Genomic DNA, 22385 nt, shown 5'->3' with positions numbered 1-22385 from the left:
AAGGTATACATGGCATATCCTACATCCCCTATGGTCAAGGAACTGAATTACAAAGTTTCCTGGTTGAAACCTTACTTCCCAATCGATCCAGATTGAACTCAATCGATTGCAAGCTGTTGAATCGATCCATTGATCGATTCAGATTGCTACTATGCTCAGGGTAATATTCTGGATCGATCGGCTGATCGATCCAAACTGGCCAATCGATCCAATGATCAATTCCAGAGCTCTCTGTTCGCGGCAGCGATTTCCCGATCGATCGAACGATCGATCCTTGAACTCTCTATTTGCGACAGAATGCCACTGGATCGATCGGCTGATCGATCCAGAAGCTTACTGTTCGCGGAACCAGGCTCCCAATCGATCCGCTGATCGATTGAGGGCCCCCAATCGATCAGCTGATCAATTGGGGTTTCTGATTTCGCAGCAAACCTCTGATTTCAGCACTGATTCGTGCCAAACTCACCTACAAGAGTTCTATAATAGCTGGAAACATACCAATAACACCTAACTAGGAATATGAGCATGAGTACTAACAATCTAAGCAAATCGTTCACGATTCAAGGCATTAAAATAACTAGGAATGCGAAAAATAACACTATATAAAACTAAAGTCTTAGTTTGCTAATTTCTCCAAGATCTTTATTCCAGGTTCCTTCCACACACATCTTCATCGCATTAACCTCCAGCCTCTGCTAATCCATCTTTCCTTTACCTTTATCTGCAGTATAAGGAAAGAAGTATCTGTAAGCTTTACGCTTAGTAAGAAACCATCTACCTCACAAAATATGCATACGATGCAATTTATGATTTGTAAACATGCTATTTGAAATACATGCTGAACAGGTGAGAACATGGCATGGTATCATACAACATAGAAACCAAAATTAATCATAGAGCTATCACATGTATCAATAATGGAAACTAAGCTGAATCATGAACTGAGCTAAAACTAAAACTAAGCTAGAACTGAGTTTAAACTGTATACACAACTGATTTGTGAGTTTTGAAAATTATTTATCATAGATAGATGAAAATACATAATCATGCTGCTGATGGGCCCGACAACTGTACGTGCTATACGCGCATCCCTAACTAGACCCGGGTTTGCATGTCCCATATTTAGTAGGGTTTACTAGGTTATCTGAACCTAGGGACGACTGTGGGAGCCCAACCCAATGGATATCTAATCCGGTACAGTGCCACTGCTAAAATAAAATACTGGTTATAGCAAAATTTTCTTATCTTGCTATTTCTAGGTTATCTGAACCTAGAGCTAGGTTGTCTGAACCTAGAGGCGACTGTGGGAGCCCACCCATTGGACATCTAGTCCGGTAAGAACTGAAGCAAGACTACTATACTATCTTAAATGTTTCTGTTGCATTTAACTGAGCTGTTAAACTGTCTAAAACTATACTGGTTATTTCATCGAACACTTGGTGTACGTCATCTCTCCCCTCTATTAGGGAGATCACCTCTAGGCACCCGACAACATCTAAAACCTCCAACTAAAGGGGAAAAACATGTCCGGCCCATCTAGAGATGCTCGACTAATCCTTAAATCTATGAGGAGGGTTAAATACACCCTGTATGTCGACAAAAATCTGCATATAGCAAATTTAAAGGCACACAATCATACGAAAGCTACTTATACTGTAGGTGAGGGGTTTCTTATCTCCTGCGCTAGTTTCTTACGATTCTAGTCGCTAGTTTTCCGGTGGAGACGACTCCCTCGACGATCCTCTGGCGTCTACGTGCTCTTCTAGTGGAGGGGAACGTCCTTGTGCCGGAGTTGTCGCCGGAAAGGTGTTCCTATGGCCCTTGGATGGAACCCTAGGTTCCTTGGACTTGGGCACCGAGAGGGTGAGGGAGAGGGGTCGGCGGATGTGTGAGGGTTTGAGGGAAAAGTTTTCTCGTTTAAGAAAATAACAATTCCTCACTTAAATTCCCTATTTATATTAAGTGGGTAATTCGGCCCGACTCAAATATAAATATAATTGTTCCCCTTTCCTTTCAGCACAGCCCTGCTGGGTTCACTTGGTTACTAGAGTTCACCTTAAGTCATAGGACCCAATAGGTCTCGGGTTCAATTCCCGCTTAAGCTATTTTACGTTTCTATTTATTTTTGCTACTTCCGCTACTCTAAAAATTCTGTAAAAATATTCTAAAATTCCAGAAAATTCATAGAATATTTCTAAAATAATTTTGAGAATTTTTGGGCATTACACTAAAAGGTAAGAAACCTTTCTTGGAGTTCTGCATGCTAAAACGAGTAAGGATCGTATCTATATATTAAGCTTGAGATAGGCACAACATTCTTTTCTTGCGATCCCTTATGACTTTGATCCCAAGAATGTGTGCACATTCTCCTAAGTCCTTCATATCAAATTGTTTGGACAACCATACCCTTATGCCCGATAATACCTTGACATTGTTGCCAATTAATAAAATATCATCTACGTATAGTACAAGAAATACCACCACATTTTCGTTACACTTCTTGTATACACAAGACTCATCCGGACACTGAATAAATCCATATGACTGGATTACTTCATTAAACCGGATGTTCATAGACCTTGAAGCTTGCTTCAGTCCATAAATGGACCAATTCAACTTGCACACTAGATGCTCTTTGCCCTTTTCAATGAACCCTTCTGGTTGCTTCATATGGATGTTTTCTTCAAGACTTCCATTAAGGAAAGCTGTCTTGACATCCATTTGCCAAATCTCATAATCCATATGAGCGGCAATGGATAAGAGTATCCGGATAGACTTAAGCATAGCTACGGGCGAAAAAGTCTCCTCATAATCGATTCCCTCTTTCTGAGTTTACCCCTTCGCAACAAGCCTTGCTTTGAAGGTTTCTATCTTCCCATCTATCCCTCTTTTCCTTTTGTAGATCCACTTGCATCTAACGGCTTTTACACCATCAGGTGGTTCTACAAGCTCCCAGACCTTATTAGAGTACATAGACTCTATTTCAGAATTCATTGCCTTTTGCCAAGATACTACATCTATATCTTGAAGTGCTTCATCATATGTCCGGGGATCAGGTTCATGTTTACCCGGGATTAAGTCCGAAGACTCTCCCAAAAACATGAATCTCTCAGGCTGCCTTACAACCCTCCCACTACGACGAGGCACCGTCTGTAGTTGTGTATCATGTGTGACACGTGTTGTAGTCTCTTGTGGTACTTCATCTTGTACTGTTGGTACTGAAGTAGACGTGTCCTCTCTAAGTTCTTCTAGAACAATTTTGCTACTGGGCTTGTGATCCATTATATAGTCTTCTTCTAAAAATTGGGCATTGGTGCTAACAATGACCTTCTGGTCTTTAGGACTATATATAAACCACCTTTCATTCCTCTGGGATAACCCACAGACACACGAACTTTTGTACGAGATTCTAACTTATCAGCATCTAGTTTCAGCACATGTGCTGGACTACCCCAAATCCGAATATGTCTTAGACTGGGCTTTCGCCCATTCCACAATTCTATGGGAGTAGAAGATACTGATTTAGAAGGTACTAAGTTCAGAATGTGCGCTGCCGTTTCCAGAGCATATCCCCAAAACGAATTTGGTAATTCTGAATAACTCATCATCGATCTAACCATCTCCATAAGAGTCCTATTCCTTCGTTCTGCCACACCATTCTGTTGGGGTGTACCAGGTGCGGACAATTGGGATTGAATCCCGGCCTCTGATAAGTAATTCATAAACTCTCCTAAGAGGTATTCGCCACCACGATCAGGCCTTAGTGTCTTGATACTTTTACCTAGACATTTCTCCACATCAGCCTTGTACTCTTTGAACTTATCAAAGCACTCAGACTTGCGGCGCATCAGGTAAATGTATTCATATCTTGAATAATCGTCTATAAAAGAGACAAAATATTTAAAATCACCTCTAGCCTAGATAGACATAGGACCACACAAATCAGAATGAACCAATTCTAACGCTTCTTTAGCTCTATACACTGCAAAAAAAACACCCATATAGGGGTGGTTTTTTTTTACTTTTAAAAGTGGTTTTCAACAACTCTTACACTTTTATCAACGGTTTGAAAATCGCTCCTCTTGTTGCCGTCCCTATATCCTATAGGAGCGATTTTCGTAACCGTTGGTAAAAGTTGAATAACCGCTCCTATTATACTTTATAGGTATGGTTTGAAATCGATCTTACATATTGTACATATAACAATGGTTTCAAACCACTTCTATGGCTATAAATATAGGAGCAGTTCAAACCGCTCTTAAACTCTTTAGGTGTTAGAATGGTTTAAAACCACCTCTATATGTCATAGATATAAGAGTGATTTTGAAACACTATTAATGCTAGACATTAAGGAGTGATTTTAAACCGCTCCTATATGTAGGTATAGGAGCACATCAAAATGCTATTAAAGCTTAAAATTTAGGAACAGTTCAAACTGTTAGACCCCGTGGTAGTTTTGATGTGATCAACCAAGTTAGTTAGGTTCTGCGTTTCGTCTGAACCCTGTGTCTGAGTGTGCAGGAACTTAGGAGCGCAGGAAGTCGAGTGGAAGACGCAGCTAGTGAGAAGGATGACATGGGAAGGGAGCCGACGGGCTCGGTGCGTCCGAAGGACGAGAGAGCTGCGGAAGAGTACTCCGGTGGAGCGAGAAGAACGTGCGCGGCGTTCGAGGGACGAGAAGCCGGACGGAAGCCTGCTCGAGGAGAAGGTCGGGAACTGGGTTCGAGTGAGCCCTATTCTGGATGGCCGCAATCACCCAAGGAGCTGAACCGGAGCAAGTCAACTGGAGTTGACTTGTCAACGGTTCGGTCGACCGAACCTATTGATCGGTCGACCGAACCCTTCATTAACCGAAGCCAACCGCAGTAGACACGTCGAATGCCACGTCAAAAGCTGACCGTTGGTGAAGCTGATCGGTCAACCGAACCTCCTGATCAGTCGACCGAACCCAAGTTTATCGAGAGACCAAGTCGAGAAGTTTGATCGGGCCAACTCAACTGGAAGACCATTGGCCGATCGGTCGACCGAACATAAGGATCGGTCGACCGAACATAAGGATCGGTCGACCGAACAAAAGCTCATCCTCAGAGATTGCACCTGGACGAAAGACTAGGCAGGTACAGCAGGTTCGGTCGACCGAACCTGGGGATCGGTCGATCGATCCCTCTCGAGTCAAACCTGATCCCGAAGGTTCAGGTTAACTGATAAGCTCTAGAACCCCTATATAAAGGGGGTCTCGGGTAGCTATTCAAAGACAACGATTAGATACGAAATTCAACTATGTAATTACTGTTTAAGCAACTTCTGTGCTCTCAAAGTGTACAAGGCTTCTCCGCCTTCAAAAAAGGAGTTTCTTACTGCGCTTTCCATCGCCCTGGATTAACAACCCTCTTGGTTGTAACCAGGTTAAAAATTCTGTCTTCACTTCTCTTTCTTTTATTAAGTGTTGCTTTATTTTTGAGTTGAAAAGCTTTGAGGAGGGTAACTTTTATTTGCAGGCAATTCACCCCCCTCTTGCCGGTCTCCGCTGCACCAACAAGTGGTATCAGAGCCTGATCGCCTCAGAAGGACTAACCGCCAAATGAAGCACTATGATCAAGACAATGGCCGGTGCGAACATTCATCCCTCGAAGTTCGACGGAGATTTCGCTATATGGAAGCGAAAAATGGAGGAATTCTTTAAAACATATTTTGATATTTTAATTACTATGAAATATGGTTTTGCAGCTCCTAAAGACAAAGAAGAAAACACGTGGAGCAAGAAGGAGTAAGCCGATTTCATCGCCAACGCAAAAGCTGAATTCCACCTCCTCAGCGTTCTGCCACCTTAGGAGGTAAGCCGGATCGGAAGCTACAATTCAGTGAAAGATCTCTGGGAGAAATTTCTGGAGCTTCACGAAGGTACCTCTGAAGCGAAGCTAGCGCGGCGCGACATCCTCCGGACACAACTAACAAACCTCCGGATGAACAACGGCGAGAAGGTAGCGCAACTCCAAGCAAGAATCAAGGAGCTGATAACGCAACTAACGAACCTTGGAGAAGAAGTAACCAACCGGGATTCCATTCGATACGCGCTCAATGCCTTGCCGAGGACTTCAGAATGGGCGTCCTTAGTAGATGCTTACTACATCTCTCAGGACTTTGAGGTAAGTAGTTTAGAAAACCTGTTTTCAACTTTCGAACTTCACGAGTCTCGACTTGCAGAAAAACAGTAGAGAAGTCAAACCTCAACATTTCCCTACGAGCTGAAAAGGATGATCCCGACTCCGAAGCGTCAATCGACGAAAACAAAGCTGCGTTAATGGTAAGACGTTTTAATAAGTTTTTTAAATCTAACAAGTTTAGATCGCAGTCAAGTAAACGTCATAAAAAAGGAAGGACAGTCCGGTGCTACAATTGCAACGAAGAAGGGCACATCAAGGATGATTGCCCAAAATTGAAGAGCAAACAGAAAGATAAGGAAAGAAGCAAGAAGCCAGCTCGATCCAAGCACAGAAATATGAAGGCAACATGGGATGACTCTTCATCCTCCGAGTCAGAAGTCGAAGAATTCGCAGGATTAGCTCTACTAGCTAACCATCAACCAGAAGAAGAGTCAAGCTCAGAGATGAGCATCGATGAAGGGGGAGGAACATCAGAAGAGGAAAGTTGCAGTGAAGGAGAAACCTCTCCAAATCAGGTAAGTCAGGTATACAATCTTACCTCTACTCAGTCCTTTCATTTTATTAAAGCACTTTCTAAAGAGATAGATAAATTTGAAAAGGAAAATTTGAAATTAGAAAATGCAAAGTTAAAAAATGAAATTCAAGAACTGAAATCTGATGCATGTTTAAAAATAAATATTTTTCCAAAATAAAAAATAAGGTTATATGGAAAATTAAACTGGTATGTTAAACATCATCAGGGTCAAATTAGGAAAATACCAAGAAACTATGTACCACCTAAATTCCTGATTAATTCAGTAGGAAGGAACCTCTATTGGGTTCCAAAATCTGTGCTAAACTAATCTCTTAAAATTAAAAGCTTTATAGAGAGAAAATTAAACATTTTCTTTATGACGACTTTGTCTAAGGAAGTGGTTGTTGCTCCAATAATCAAGAAGGCCTAGTGCCTCGCCACGACCTGGAAGCTGAAATATTGAAACAAAAATGTTTAATTAACTTTTTGAAAAAACATTAAAAGTAGAATTAAAATACTTTGAAAGAGTACAAACATTTTAAAAAACTCTCATAACACTTGAATAATACTTTGAAAAATTAATCAAATAATGGTTCTTAATTGCTTAGAATTTTTTTTCTATTGTAAGAACTTGCTTCCCCGTTTTTGCTGTGATCAAAGGGGGAGAGAAAAGTACAAGTTTAGGGGGAGTTAGGAAAATTAAAAGTTTAAATTTTTAATATTTTTATAAATAGTGTTGCAATTTTATTTATTGCAAAACTTATGCTTAATATGCTAGTTTAGTAATTTTTCTTTAAAATTACTTTTTGTGTCTGTTTTACCCTAACTTGAACTTGGGTTGATGCACATCAAAAAGGGGGAGATTGTTGGACCCCGTGGTAGTTTTGATGTGATCAACCAAGTTAGTTAGGTCTTGCGTTTCGTCTGAACCCTATGTCTGAGTGTGCAGGAACTTAGGAGCGCAGGAAGTCGAGCGGAAGATGTAGCTAGCGAGAAGGACGGCATGGGAAGGGAGCCGACGGGCTCGGTGCGTCCGAAGGACGAGAGAGCTACGGAAGAGTACTCTGGTGGAGCAAGAAGAACTTGCGCGGCGTTCGAGGGACGAGAAGCCGGACGGAAGCCTGCTCGAGGAGAAGGCCGGGAACTGGGTTCGGGTGAGCCATATTCCGGATGGCCGCAATCACCCAAGTAGCCGAACCGGAGCAAGTCAACTGGAGTTGACTTGTCAACGGTTCGGTCGAACGAACTTATTGATCGGTCGACCGAACCCTTCATTAACCGAAGCCAACCGCAGTAGACACGTCGAATGCCACGTCAGAAGCTGACCGTTTGTGAAGCCGATCGGTTGACCGAACCTCCTGATCGGTCGACAGAACCCAAGTTTATCAAGAGACCAAGTCGAGCAGTTTGATCGGGCCAACTCAGCTGGAAGACTGTTGGCCGATCGGTCGACCGAACATAAGGATCGGTCGACTGAACAAAAACTCATCCTCAGAGACTACACCTGGACGAAAGACTGGGTAGGTATAGCAGGTTCACTCGACCGAACCTGGGGATCAGTCGATCGATCCCTCTCGAGTCAAACCTGATCTCGAAGGTTCAGGTTAATTGATAAGCTCTAGAACCCCTATATAAAGGGGGTCTCGGGCAGCTATTCAAAGACAATGATTAGATACGAAATTCAACTCTGTAATTACTGTTTAAGCAACTTCTGTGCTCTCAAAGTGTACAAGGCTTCTCCGCCTTCAAAGAAGGAGTTTCTTACTGCGCTTTCCATCGCCCTGGATTAACAACCCTCTTGGTTGTAACCAGGTTAAAAATTCTGTCTTCACTTCTCTTTCTTTTATTAAGTGTTGCTTTATTTTTGAGTTGAAAAGCTTTGAGGAGGGTAACTTTTATTTGCAGGCAATTCACCCCCCTCTTGCCGGCCTCCGTTGCACCAACACAAACTGCTCTAAAACATGTTGGATGTAAGAACAATTTCAAACCGCTCTTATACGTCATATATGTAAAAGCGATTTCAAGATGCTATTGATGCTAATAATTTAGGAGCAAGTTCAAACCACTCTTAAATATGATGGGTATAAGAGCACTTCAAACGTTGTTAAAGAGCACTTTTGAAACGTTATTGATTCTTGAAATTTAAGAGTAATTTCAAACCACACCTAAATGTCATGAGTATAAGAGCACTTCAAAACATTGTTAAAACTAAAATTTATAAACATTTCAAACCACTCTAGCTTTAAAACCTATTAGATGTATAAACAATTTTCAACTAGAACCCAACAGGTATAAAAATAATTTTCAACTCATTATAGAAGAAAATCTTATTGTATATTCTTCAAAGATCTCTACTCAAATACATCTTACAAACATGATAAGATAAGTCCAAATCAAATTCTCCATATGCTATTTTCAAATTAAAAGTTACATCAAGTTAAGAAACTTTCATCCTCCAAAATATTTTCAACATTTGCAATATTGTTCGATTTCTGGCTCCAATTGTTGCAAGAACATTCAGTTTCTTTATTGTGATTGATGACTTCTCGTGTTGTTTCCCTGCCTTATAGAGCCAAGATCTGCACATTTCCTCAGAGTTATTCATGTCCCAGTAATCATTTTTTGAAAATTCTCAATTTACCTCAGATTGGAGCTTCTTGTTGTGCTGTTTTAGGGTCTCGTTCTGTGATATGAAGGCATCAAATCGGATCTTGAGCAGCTCATAATTCATCTCCAACTGCTTGGTCTTCCACCTGACCCTCCTGTTCTAGAATCAAATAGCCACCTGCCTTAGATGCAGCCCAAGCGTGGCAGCCAACTGCAATTTCCTCTCTTACTCCAGTTTGTTTCCCTATAGATCGAAGCTCCTTTCCAATGTCCTCACCTATTTCGTGATCATCGCCTCTTCTTCTCCTGCTTGCATGTCGTCATCAGAGAGCTCATCCTCGGCCATTGCAATGTCGTGTATGTCATCACTTGCATTACCGATCCCGGCACAGCAAGGACATGGATCTTTTCTCCCACACGGGATAGAGCAGTGGAGTCGCAGCTGCAGCAAGATTAATTGCTAGTGATTGAGTTAAAATTTGAAGGAGAAAGCAAGGCTCACCAGTGAAGTCTTGCAAGTTGTGGCATGGAGGCATGGCTGGTGCAGGGAGTTGTCGTTGTTCAACTTCATGGGGGTGGTTGGAATTGTAGCATCTGCTTCATCTGCTCTTGAAGTCCTACGCGATCTCACGCACAAGGAGTTGGAACGACAACTTTCGAATAAGCAACTCCATGTTATTCTGGTACTTTCTGATATCTCCCTCAGCGCCACCGTGCTCGGAAAGAAGCAATGTCGCTTCTTTACGCCGTCAGTCGCTAGAGCCGACTTCCTCGACGCCTTGCCGCTAGTAGACTTCATGCCATCTACTTCGTAGAAGAATGCAGGATTAGGATTAGATACAATGAAAATTGGCGTGCATCTATAGAACAACGCAAGATTATGATGAAAAGAGGGCGTGCATTTAATTAGGAAAGACGGGCGTGCATTTAATTAGGAGAGAATAATGGGGCGTGTAATGATGAAAAGAGGTGACATTTAAGTTGAATAGAAACATATTTTGATGCAATTTTCAACCATTGGATGGATTTAATCCAAAGGTAAATAATAACAAAATTACAATGATCCATGACACTTGTCTTATCCAATACATGATTGCCACATAGATAGATTGTTTGATAATTTCTTTTGATTCTTATTAATATTTGGATATTTTAATTATTACAATTTAATAGGTCTCCTTCCTTTAAAAAAAAGGTAATTTTAATAGGTTAATTGCCGTCAGCTCCATGATTGATGAGAGAATTCATTAAGCATTAAATAATAATAAAAATATTATCATAATAACTTATTCAAATATCATTAATAATAAACCTGATAGCTTTCCAACAACACATCCCAATAAGTGTACATCACAAACTTCTCTAACATCACAAAACTCTCCTAAATACATAATGATTAAATAATAAAAACCTTGATATTTAATATTTCAATCCACAAAATTAATATATAATATTATTAAACAATTATCCTCCAAAACAATAACAAGAATACTCTAATTACTAATATTAAATAAATAAAATTATTTCAAATTCAATATATAATTAAAAGTACTAACATGAGACAAATATTTTTTTTTTCAAAATTCTATATTTTTATCATACTCTGATAATAAAGGAGATCTGTGATCACTTTCATATGTATTTGATGGAGGACTTGTATACCGCCGCATAATATCTAGATTCGTTTGGCAAATGACTTGTCGATGTACCAATGTTATTTTCATTATTTGTAAATGGTTCTTCATGTATCCTAAATGCGTCGCATAACATTTCTTGCACCACCAGGTTATGGTTATCTTCGTCATTGTTCTCCCTAGATTAAGCATGAAGCACACTACAGCACACTACACATGCTGTCACGAGATTGCACAATCGGTTTTTCTCCATGAAAATCCCAAATATGATAATCTTGTAACATACCATATATGGTTAGATGTTCATGCATTGTCAGGCAATCATGATTTGATGAATTTATGCATTTGCGGCAAGCACATGGTTTCTTCACTTCATCAGCTGAGTCAACAAAAGCAAAACGTAGAAAGTTTAGGATTCCAACCCGATACCCAAGACTAGCACGGGGCCAGTCCATCCATTCCTTCTTCATTATATGATCTGTTGGATTATTTTTTGAAACATTAGTACCTATATATTAATTAAAAGAGCAAACATGTTATACATTACGTTGGTGAATAATTAAATACTATAATTTAACATATGAAATACTTAACATAACTACCTCAAAACAATGACAATAGGATTAATCTTATTATTTACCGTATCTATTTTGTAATAGAAAAAAATAATTAACACAAATACCTCAAAACAATGGCAATAGGATTAATCTTATTATTTGTCGGCAGTTCCATGATTGATGGTAGAATTCATTAAGCATTAAATAATAATAAAAATATTATCATAATAACTCATTCAAATACCATTAATAATAAACCTGGTAGCTTTCCAACAACGCATCCCAATAAGTGTACATTACAAACTTCTCTAACATCACAAAACTCCCCTAAATGCATAATGATTAAATAATAAAAACCTTGATATTTAATATTTCAATCCACAAAATTAATATATAATATTATTAACCAATTATCCTCCAAAACAATAGCAAGAATACTCCAATTGCTAATATAAAATAAATCAAATTATTTCAAATTCAATATATAATTAAAAGTACTAACATGAGACAAATATTTTTTTTTTTTTCAAAATTCTATCTAATTTTTATCTGACTCTGATAATGGAGGAGATCTGCGATCACTTTCATGTGTATTTGATGGAGGACTTGTATACTGCCGCATAATATCTCCCAAGATAGTTGTCATCTAAAAAATAAATTTAATTTACTATATCATGCTTCTATATAAGTATTTTTTGAACACTAGTATTCAATATGTGACTTACCTGTGTAGGCAATCATTCAGGCCCACGAGATCCCCCAGCAGTTCCAGATATCATACTTTGGATGACATTGGTAAAATTTTGAATCTGATGTTCATGCATCTGCCTCATCTGCCTCATCTGCTCCATTTCTACCTTCCTCTGTGCTTCCATAACTTTCATTTTTTCTTCCATTTCTCGCAACTTATCAGTAACTTCAGAAGTAGGAAGGTTACCATGTCTAAAAATTGTTCTTCGATTACACTGCTCTGGGAAAACTTGGCTAGGTAATACACCAGCTCCTAGACATCGAACTCGACCAGAATGCTCTGACCCAAATACCTCACTGAATCAAAAATATATAATTAATATTGTACAATATATAGTAATTTTAATAAAAATGAAATTCTAAATGGATACCTAAATGCATCCTCGTGCACTTCTATTGTTTGTGTTCCCTCAGGCTTGTCCTGGAGATGATGCTACACAACTTTATTTAATTCATCCTAACATAAAAAATTTGTTAATAAAATAAATAGCATATTGAAAAGTTATTTTGAAAAGTCAAAACAATTATTACCTCTACTCGTATTGCTTCATCATCAACAAGAGCACCTCCTTTCTTTTTGCTTTGTCGACTTAGATGAAATATTTCAATGCGAGTTGGTTTTCTACCATTTTCCTGAATCTAAACATAGGAAAAATCATTTTGGATTGAATATGCAAGTAATAATAGCTCAATGCTATATACATTGATATCAACATAACAAACTGAACAAATGCTTACAAATTTGTATTCCAATGAGGGAATATTTGTTCGTTCTTGTGCATGAATTCCTCGTTTTTTACTCCCATTTTATCGATTTATTTTTGATGTCCTCTGAAAAAAAATTACATCAGACTTATGCGTAACAATATATAAAAATTAATCAATACAAGAACTACCTCATTAAACTTCCAGTAACTACATAAAGTTTCCCAAACATCTGATGTGAGATTATGGGAAATGGGACGGATACACATAAGTTCATTTAATGGAATATTTGGATCATAAGAAGTAGCCTTAATTTCAGCCTTCCATCGCCTCCATGAACCTCCCATCATTTGTATCACCCTAGCTCTATGTTGATCGGGGATATCAAAACATGCCTGTAAACATTAAATAAATTATGATAATAATGTTTTAAATTCAATATTGAAATATGACATTTATCAACTTACTGTTACTTGTCTCCATGCATCATCCAAACAACTCTTCGTCATTTTTCTCCCATCCAAAAAACCAAGGGGCAACACATTTCCATTTCGAGCAATGGTGTCGACAAAGTTAGCAAGCGTTGGTTGCATTTCGCCGTATGGTTGACCTCTTTCATTAAATTTTAGTATTAGACGGTCAACGATTTGTAAAGCATGAACATCCTTCATAACCGTTTTTCCACGTTTCTTTTGTTGGCTTTGGGTTAAAGGCATGATCTTGTTTTGACCTGAAAAGATGCAACATAATTTTTATTTTTGGAGTTATAAACATAATTAACAATTCAAACAAAAAAAAATATTGTTTACCTTCCTCATTAGGCTCCTCATTCTGTTGTGATTCCAGATCATCATTTTGTGTTTCCAATAGTGAATTTGATATTGTGTCTTGTGATTCATGTTCATTTCCGGATCCTCTATTATTTGATTCATCTCTTCCAGATCGCCCTCTTATATTTTGAATCAACTTTCGCATTCTTTTATTTGTCATATTCAATACTAACCTATTCTCATCAAACAAAATCGTAGAAATATATATTAAGTTACATAACAAAAGAAAAAATCTTTTTATTAACAAGTCAATTGCCAAACAAATATAAACACATGTTGCCACATTGGTGAATTAGAAGCCACTGGATTTGGACGCACCATGTATATATCAGCTTCATTAAGATATATAAAGAAGGTTAAATTCATGACATGCCATCTCAAAATATGATTTACCAAAATGAAAATAAATACAAAATTCAACAAAAAAATTTCATCATCAATTTCATTGTTCACAACAGTCATACCATCAACTATTGTGCCCTTTACATCAGTTCTAGTCAATTCAATATCTACTCCATTTATATCACCTAATAGAGATTGTATACTAGAAAAATTATTATCAACGAAATGCATTGTATCAATATCATCTTCATTGCCCATATTGTATATATCTCTTGGTGTGTGATGAAGGACACAACACCAGTCCTCTTCTTTTGGATCACAGACATAATAAACCATTTGAGCTTGTGAAACTAGAATAAAAGGTTCCTGCTCTTCACGTTCTCCGGTATGTATTAAGCGTGAAAAATTCACCATTATAAATCCTAAAGGATCAATTTTCACTTCGGAAGTAGTGTTAACCCAATCACATCGAAAAAGAACAATTCTTTCACCACCGCCGTAATCAAGTGAGATGACATCAGTTAATCTACCATAGTAGGTTGTCTCATGATCATCATTATTATGCATCGACTGTAACATGACCCCACTATTCTGCACTTTTTTGTTCTGTTCAGATTCCACTGTGCGAAATGCAACACCATTTATGTTGAATCCATGATAACTAAATGCTACAGAATTTGGACCATGCGAAAGCGCCCTTAGATCTAAGTCATCAATTTGTTCATTCATTTTATCAACCTGTAAAATGCATATAACATACAATTATAATTAGGCATAAATCTATAAAAAAAAATAACCAGACTATTCATCATGAACCTATAATATACATATAATTTCTAGCATAGTACTCACTCGTCTTGCAAACCATTCTGCGAATTGCATCCGTACCATATCATCCAATTCGGAATTAGTTGGACGACGACCATATCTGCAACGTCTCTTTAATTCATTTTTAAATTCTCTATTTAATGTTAACATTAACTGTTAGAAACTTTCATTATTGATAAAATAGTGAAACAAAATTATATTTAAAAAATGATACTTACTCACGATAAGGAAGCAATTCTGTACAGTTGGCAAGGATGTATCTATGAGCTTGAGTTAGAGTTTTGTTGTCCAAAATAACTAGCTGACGCCCTTTTGTAGGTCGTCCCACTTGTGGAAACATTGGTAATGAAGGAAACTCAACATCTGGTGTCTCCTTGTGTTGTGTTTCATATTTGCACAACAAGTTGTTACTCTCCAAATAATGAGAACAAAATATTACACATTCATCTGCCAAATACGCCTCTGCAATGTTGGCTTCTGGTTGTGCTCTATTCCTAACAAAATCTTTAAGTTTCCCAAGAAGTCTTTCTATTGGATACATCCACCGATAATGTACAGGCCCAGCTACTCTTGCCTCGTACGCTAAATGTACCACTAAATGTACCATTATTGTGAAAAATGATGGTGGAAAAATTCTTTCCAACTGGCATAAAACCAATACAATTCCTTCTTTAGCCTTTTGTAATTCATCTTCTCGCAATGACTTTGCACACACCACCTTAAAATATTCACATAAAAGAATCAATGGTGCAATTACTTTTTTTGACAACACACGTCGAAGAGCAATCGGAAGGAATTGTTCCATCATGACATGACAGTCATGACTTTTCAGACCCATAATCTTACAATGCCCAACATCCACACACTTTGAAATATTAGATGACAAACCATCAGGGACACGAATATCTTTCAACACTAAACAAAATACTTTCTTTTCAGCTTTGCTCATACAATAACATGCAGGTGGCAAATACTCTGTGCCATTTGGTTGTATCCGTGGCCATAATTGTTTCATAATGCCTAATATTTTCAAATCCCTACGTGTAGCAGCATTATCTTTACTCTTGGCCTAATCATCTAGAAGTGTCGCAAGAATATTATCGCAGACATTTTTCTCAATGTGCATAGGATCTAAATTATGTCTGATCAAATTAAACTCCCAGTATGGTAGGTCAAAAAATATGCTTCTTTTTCTCCACATCTGTTCAATGGAACCTGTTTTTACTCGTACAACTTGTTTTGATGCAATACTCTTACCATACACCACATTCTTATTTCGAGTCATTGAAAGAACTTCGGTCCCAGACAAGGGCGTTAAATCTAATTCACGTTGCTCTACCATGCCATAACTAGCCATTGTTCTAATTTCTGCATCTGGAGGTAAGAAGCGACGATGCCCTCTAAACGACCATTTCCTGCCATGCTTCAAATACAATGCATCTATCTGATCAACACATGTTGGACATACATTCTTGGCATATGTGTTCCATCCAGATAAACATCCCAAACCAGGAAAATCACTGATTGTCCAAAGCAACGCAGCCCGTAGTTGAAACATTTCTTTGTTGCAAGCATCATACGTAAGAATACCATTTTCCCACAAATCTTTTAGTTCAATCAATAAGGGTTGCAAGTACACATCAATATCATTTCCAGGCGCTTTTGGACCTGGAATTAAGGTAGATAAAATAACTGAATGAGATTTCATGGATTCCCAAGGTGGCAAATTGTAAGGCATCAAGACAATCAGCCAAGTACTGTGTGAAGTGCTTTGGTTTTTAAATGGATTAAATCCATCAGTAGCAAGACCCAACCGCACGTTTCTAGGATCAGATGCAAATTCATGGTGGCGTTCATCAAATGCCTTCCATGCTAAAGAATCAGTTGGATGCCTCAAATTTCCATCCACAACCCGTTTCTTTGAATGCCACTGCATACTTTCAGATGTCTTAGATGACGTAAACAATTGTTGTAATCTTGGTTTTAATGGAAAATACCAAAAAACCTTGGCAGGAATTTTTAATAGAATATGTTTTTTTTGGCCTTTTCGTGAATTCTTGGATTGTTTCTGCAAGTTCTTCCATCTCGAAAGATTACACACTTTGCAAACTTGTTCTTTCTCATTTTCCCCCCCAATAAATCATGCAATCATTTGGACAAGCATGAATTTTTTCATAATTAAGTCCTAACTTGGATATTAATTTCTTTGCCTCATAAAATGAATTAGGCACCTGTGCCTCAGATGGAAGAGCTCGGCATAGAAAGTTCAATAATACTGTGAAGGACTTATCACTCCATTTCCCACTCACTTTCAATTGAAATAACTCAACAAGAAATGTCAATTTAGAAAACTCAGTGCATCTGGTGTATAATGGTTGTTTCTCGTCTTCTACCAATCGATAGAAATCTTCCACACAAGATTTATTCGGCAAATGACTTGTCGATGTACCAATGTTATTTTCATTATTTGTAAATGGTTCTTCATATATGCATCCCAAATGCGTCGCATAACATTTCTTGCACCACCGGGTTATGGTTATCTTCGTCATTGTTCTCCCTAGATGAAGCATGAAGCACACTACACATGCTGTCACGAGATTGCACCATCGGTTTTTCTCCATGAAAATCCCAAATACGATAATCTTGTAACATACCATATATGGTCAAATGTTCATGCATTGTCGGGCGATCATGATTTGATGAATTTATGCATTTGTGACAAGGACATGGTTTCTTCACTTCATCAGTCGAGTCAACAAAAGCAAAACGTAGAAAGTTTAGGATTCCCACCCGATACCCAAGACTAGCACGGGCCAGTCCATCCATTCCTTCTTCATTATATGATATGCTCAATTATTTTTAGAAACGTTAGTACCTATATATTAATTAAAAGAGCAAACATGTTATACATGGTTAAGTTGGTGAATAATTAAATACTGTAATTTAACATATGAAATACTTAACATAACTACCTCAAAACAATGGCAATAAGATTAATCTTATTATTTACCATATCAATTTGTAATAGAAAAAAATAATGAACACAAATACCTCAAAACAATGACAATAGGATTAATCTTATTATTTACTGTATCTATTTTGAAATAGGAAAAAATAATGAACACAAATATCTCAAAACAATGGCAAATAGGATTAATCTTACTATTTACTGTATGTATTTTGTAATAGAAAAAACAATGAACACAAATACCTCAAAACAATGGCAATAGGATTAATCTTACTATTTACCATATGTATTTTGTAATAGAAAAAATAATGAACACAAATACCTCAAAACAATCAAAGAGAGATGAATGGAGAAAAAAACGTGAGAAGGGAAAAAACCAGGGATTGGTGGATGTGGTCGGCTAGTGTCCGGCAACCGGTGAAAATTCTGTCAGTCCTTAGCGGCGACAACGGAGGAGATGCGTTGCTGGTTGCTCACGAAAGATTATACAAAACAGCGGCTGATAGCAGCAGGATGCAATTGCGTGGTTTCTTTGACAGGACAACACCGACGAGTGCACCCACAAATTAAGGAGAGGAAGAAAGGGAGAAAGGCAAAGGCAACGACAACAAGTAGAGCGTCACGCGGCAGAATAACTAGCAGAATAGGTGTAGAGTTAATTAAAGCTTATATTTTAATTAATTAAAATTTGGTATTAAAATCAATCAACTCAGTAATGCTAATTCTACGCTGGTGTAATTAAAATTAAAATTATATATTTCCTATAATATATAATGTACAAATAGAAAATACTATAAAATTTAATAAATTTGAAACACGGTGTAATTTTAATAAATTTCGAGAAAATATTATTTTTTCATCTAAGTAAAAATAGAAAGAGCATAAAACACCCATAAAATTAAATGATCATATAAAACTTTGTATTTTAAAATTTTAAGCAAAACATCTCTTCCTTTTTATTTGCATTGCTCTTTGTATTTTAAAATAATATTTTTAGTCATATATGGTTAATTTAATTTGAATAAAAGGAAATAATATAAATGTATAAATATTTATAACTATATTAAATTTTAAATAATTTGTACCATATTTAAAATACTAGGTGCATGGTCAAATTTTTTATTTAAGTACTCTTATTAAAAAAAATTAAAATTAAAATTTGAAAAATAAAAAGTCAAATTTAAAATTTTCTTATTTTTAATAAGTTTTTATTAAGAAATTTATTTAAATTTGAATTTTATCCTAGAAATAACGAATCATAAAAATTTTAAGTTAGCAATGATCACATGGTTAAGCTGATTCTATTGAATAAATAAATGAGTATTTTAGGATATTGTTATAAGAAATAAGGTATTTAGAGGGAGTAAGGTTATGCTACCTAACTCTCATGCCTGACTTGTGTGGGGCATCCGGGCGTCCGAATGTATATGAGTGGTTTGTAAATTGCTCTTAGACGTTAGATCAATATAAATAGTTATTAGTAGCGTTTGACACAGAATCGCTGCCAGAAGTATCCAAAATTAGCAGTTTCAATATGGTCTATAATAGTTGTATTAATAAGAGCCATTTCTATTAGCGATTTATGTAAATTAGCTCTAAAACTATGCAATAAATGCAGTTTAAAAACTAATTCTAAACCCTTAGAGCAATAGAAGCGGTTTATAATAACACTTTACACAAGCTTCTGTTCTAAGAATCCAATATGAGCGGCTTGAAAATTGCTCCTAGAAGTTAGAGCAATAGGAATGGTTAGTAGCAGTGTTTGACTTAGAACCGCTACTAAAGGTAGCTAATATGAGCAATTTTAAGATTGCTTCTAATAGTTGTATCAATAAGAGCGGTTTATAGTAATAGTTTTTTCAAATCGATGCTAAAGCTATGCAGTAAGAGTGGTTTCATAATTGTTCTTAAAAGGTCAAGTAATAGAAGCGGTTTTGTTTAAACTGATTCAGTTGGTCAATTTTCAAGAGCGGTATTAAAACCACTCCTAAACAACCGCTCCTATACAGGTGTTTTTTTTGTAGTGATACCCCTTGGCCTTAAAAGGCCTCTTGGTCATTTTACCTTCCAAGCAAGATTCACAAGTTGAAAGTTTTCCAACTCTAATGAACCCAAGAGTCCATCAGCTATAAGCCTTTGAATCCTACTTAAGTTAATATGACCAAGCCTTAGATGCCAAAGATACACTTGGTTGATCTCCGAAGGTTCTTTTCTCTTATTGGAATTAGAAGATGTGTTATTAATTTCCATTTGTTGCTTTGTGGGAGAAATTGGATTTAAAGTATATAAATTGCCAACCAATGCACCAGAACAGATAATAACCCTATTTCTCTTTATAACCACATTGTTATTAAAGAAAATAGAATATCCATCCAAATACAGTTTAGAAACTGAAATTAAATTCTTTCTAAAACTGGGTACATAAAGACAATTTCTTAAAACCAATTTTCTATTCCTATCAAAAGATAAGTAGATGTCTCCCACTGCAACAGCCGCCACCTTAGTAGCATTGCCCATGTAGACGGTAATCTCTCATTCAGAAAGTCGTCGGGTTTCCTGGAACCCCTGCAAGGAATTGCAGACATGATCAGTGGCTCCCGTATCTACACACCAGGTGCTGGTAGATAACACTGCTAAACATGTTTCAACAACTAGAGCATGAGATATACCTTTATTGTTTTGATTCCTACGAGGACAGTCTGCCTTCCAATACCCTGTCTGCTTGCAGATGAAGCACTTGCCTTTCGGCTTCTTCATTCCAGCTTTTTGTCTTGTACTCTGAGGTTTATTCACCTTCTTTGCTGAAAAGACCTGTTTCTTCTTCTTCTTGCCTTTCGGCTTAGAAGTAGAACCATTTTCAACATAGTGAATCTGAGAACTTTGACGAAATATACCTTCTGCTGCTATAGTTCTGTCAGAAGTTCCGCCAACGTATACTCTCTTTTGTTCATGTTATAGTTCAGGCGGAACTGCTCAAAACTTCTGGGTAGCGTTTGGAGAATTATATCGACCTGGATTTCCCCATCGATTTCTCCTCCAAGAACTTGTATTTCATTCAGATAGGCCATCATTTTGAGGATATGATCTCTTACGGGTGTCCCCTCAGACATGGTGGCTGTCATTAGTTTTCTCATTGCCTCTTGCCTAGCAGTCCGACTCTGGTGCCCAAAGAGTTCTTTGAGATTATTGATTATATCATAAGCTGTTGGTAAATCTTGATGCTGATGTTGCAATAAATTTGACATTGATGTCAAAATGTAACACCGCCATCTCATCAGCTTTTACCCATTTCTTATGATACTCAACTCAATCTCCTCTGGGGTAGAGTCACCGTCAGGTGCATCAGGGCAAGCCTCAGTCAGTACAAACTTATAGCTTTCAACAATAAGGACAATGTCCAGGTTTCTTTTCCAATCTATATAGTTGGGTCGAGTAAGTTTGTTCTCTTTCAGTATAATGGCCAGTGGGTTGAAAGTCATCCTAAGAATCACAACAATAACTTTGGTCAGGACTCTAAATTTAGAATAATATTGGTTCCTCAAACAATACTATTTTAAATTAACCAACACATCAAAACACCGTGAATTTTGTATGCCACGATAGTGTGGACGTATACAAATTCAACAATTGTAAAAGAAGGGTGTAACCCATTAATTTTATTATCTTGTCAACTTAACTTTTGACAAATAAAATTAATAGTTGGTTTCCTTCGGTCACACAAATAATAGCAGTGACTCCGATGGGGAGGATACTATTAGACGTGCCTAAGTGTATACCATTACTTGGCACTAAGTCCATTAATAAGATTGTGCACCTTCTGATGGGGAAGAACACACGCTCTTAATTAATTTCCTATAGTCATCCAAAATGGAAGTTTGATCTAGTGATCCACAAACAAACTCATCCGATATGGAGGAAGGCACTCAAAGCCAACGCGTAAGTTTGTTTGCATCACTTACAAACCAGTAATGGAGACCGTGGAATTTATTAAAATAAATCTCTCTCCCACTTAGTTATTTAAAGTGAGGAATTTTAAACTATCCTAGCATATATCTCATGCATACACACACATCACAGTAAATAAAAGCAATAAATATGGAAATTATTTTTCCAACTATTATGGCATTTTCCATCACTGTCCTCCGTGTGCTCCAACCCTAGCTGCTGCCATCTTTAGCCACTGTCATCGGGTCGAGTAGTCGCATCCATCTTGCTTCTTATTCCGCTGCGCCTCTGGTGCTCCATAAGTACCACGCCTCGCAAGAATCCGATCCGCGACAAAAATAGAATTTTACATATATCGATCCTATATTCCACGAGGGAATGTACATGTAATCTAGATAGAAAATAAAATTCTAAAATCTTAGGGCTAATACAGCTCTTGCTGTATTAGTTACATACAATCATGCACACACAAAATATTGCCCTTGACATTTCCAAGGGTCCAATCACACACAACATCAATAAGCATAATAGTTGGAGCCTG

Source organism: Zingiber officinale, chromosome 5A (assembly GCF_018446385.1).
Source record: "Zingiber officinale cultivar Zhangliang chromosome 5A, Zo_v1.1, whole genome shotgun sequence".
Lineage (NCBI taxonomy): Eukaryota > Viridiplantae > Streptophyta > Magnoliopsida > Zingiberales > Zingiberaceae > Zingiber > Zingiber officinale.
The sequence above is the reverse complement of the archived record's forward strand: the minus strand, read 5'-3'. Positions refer to the sequence as shown.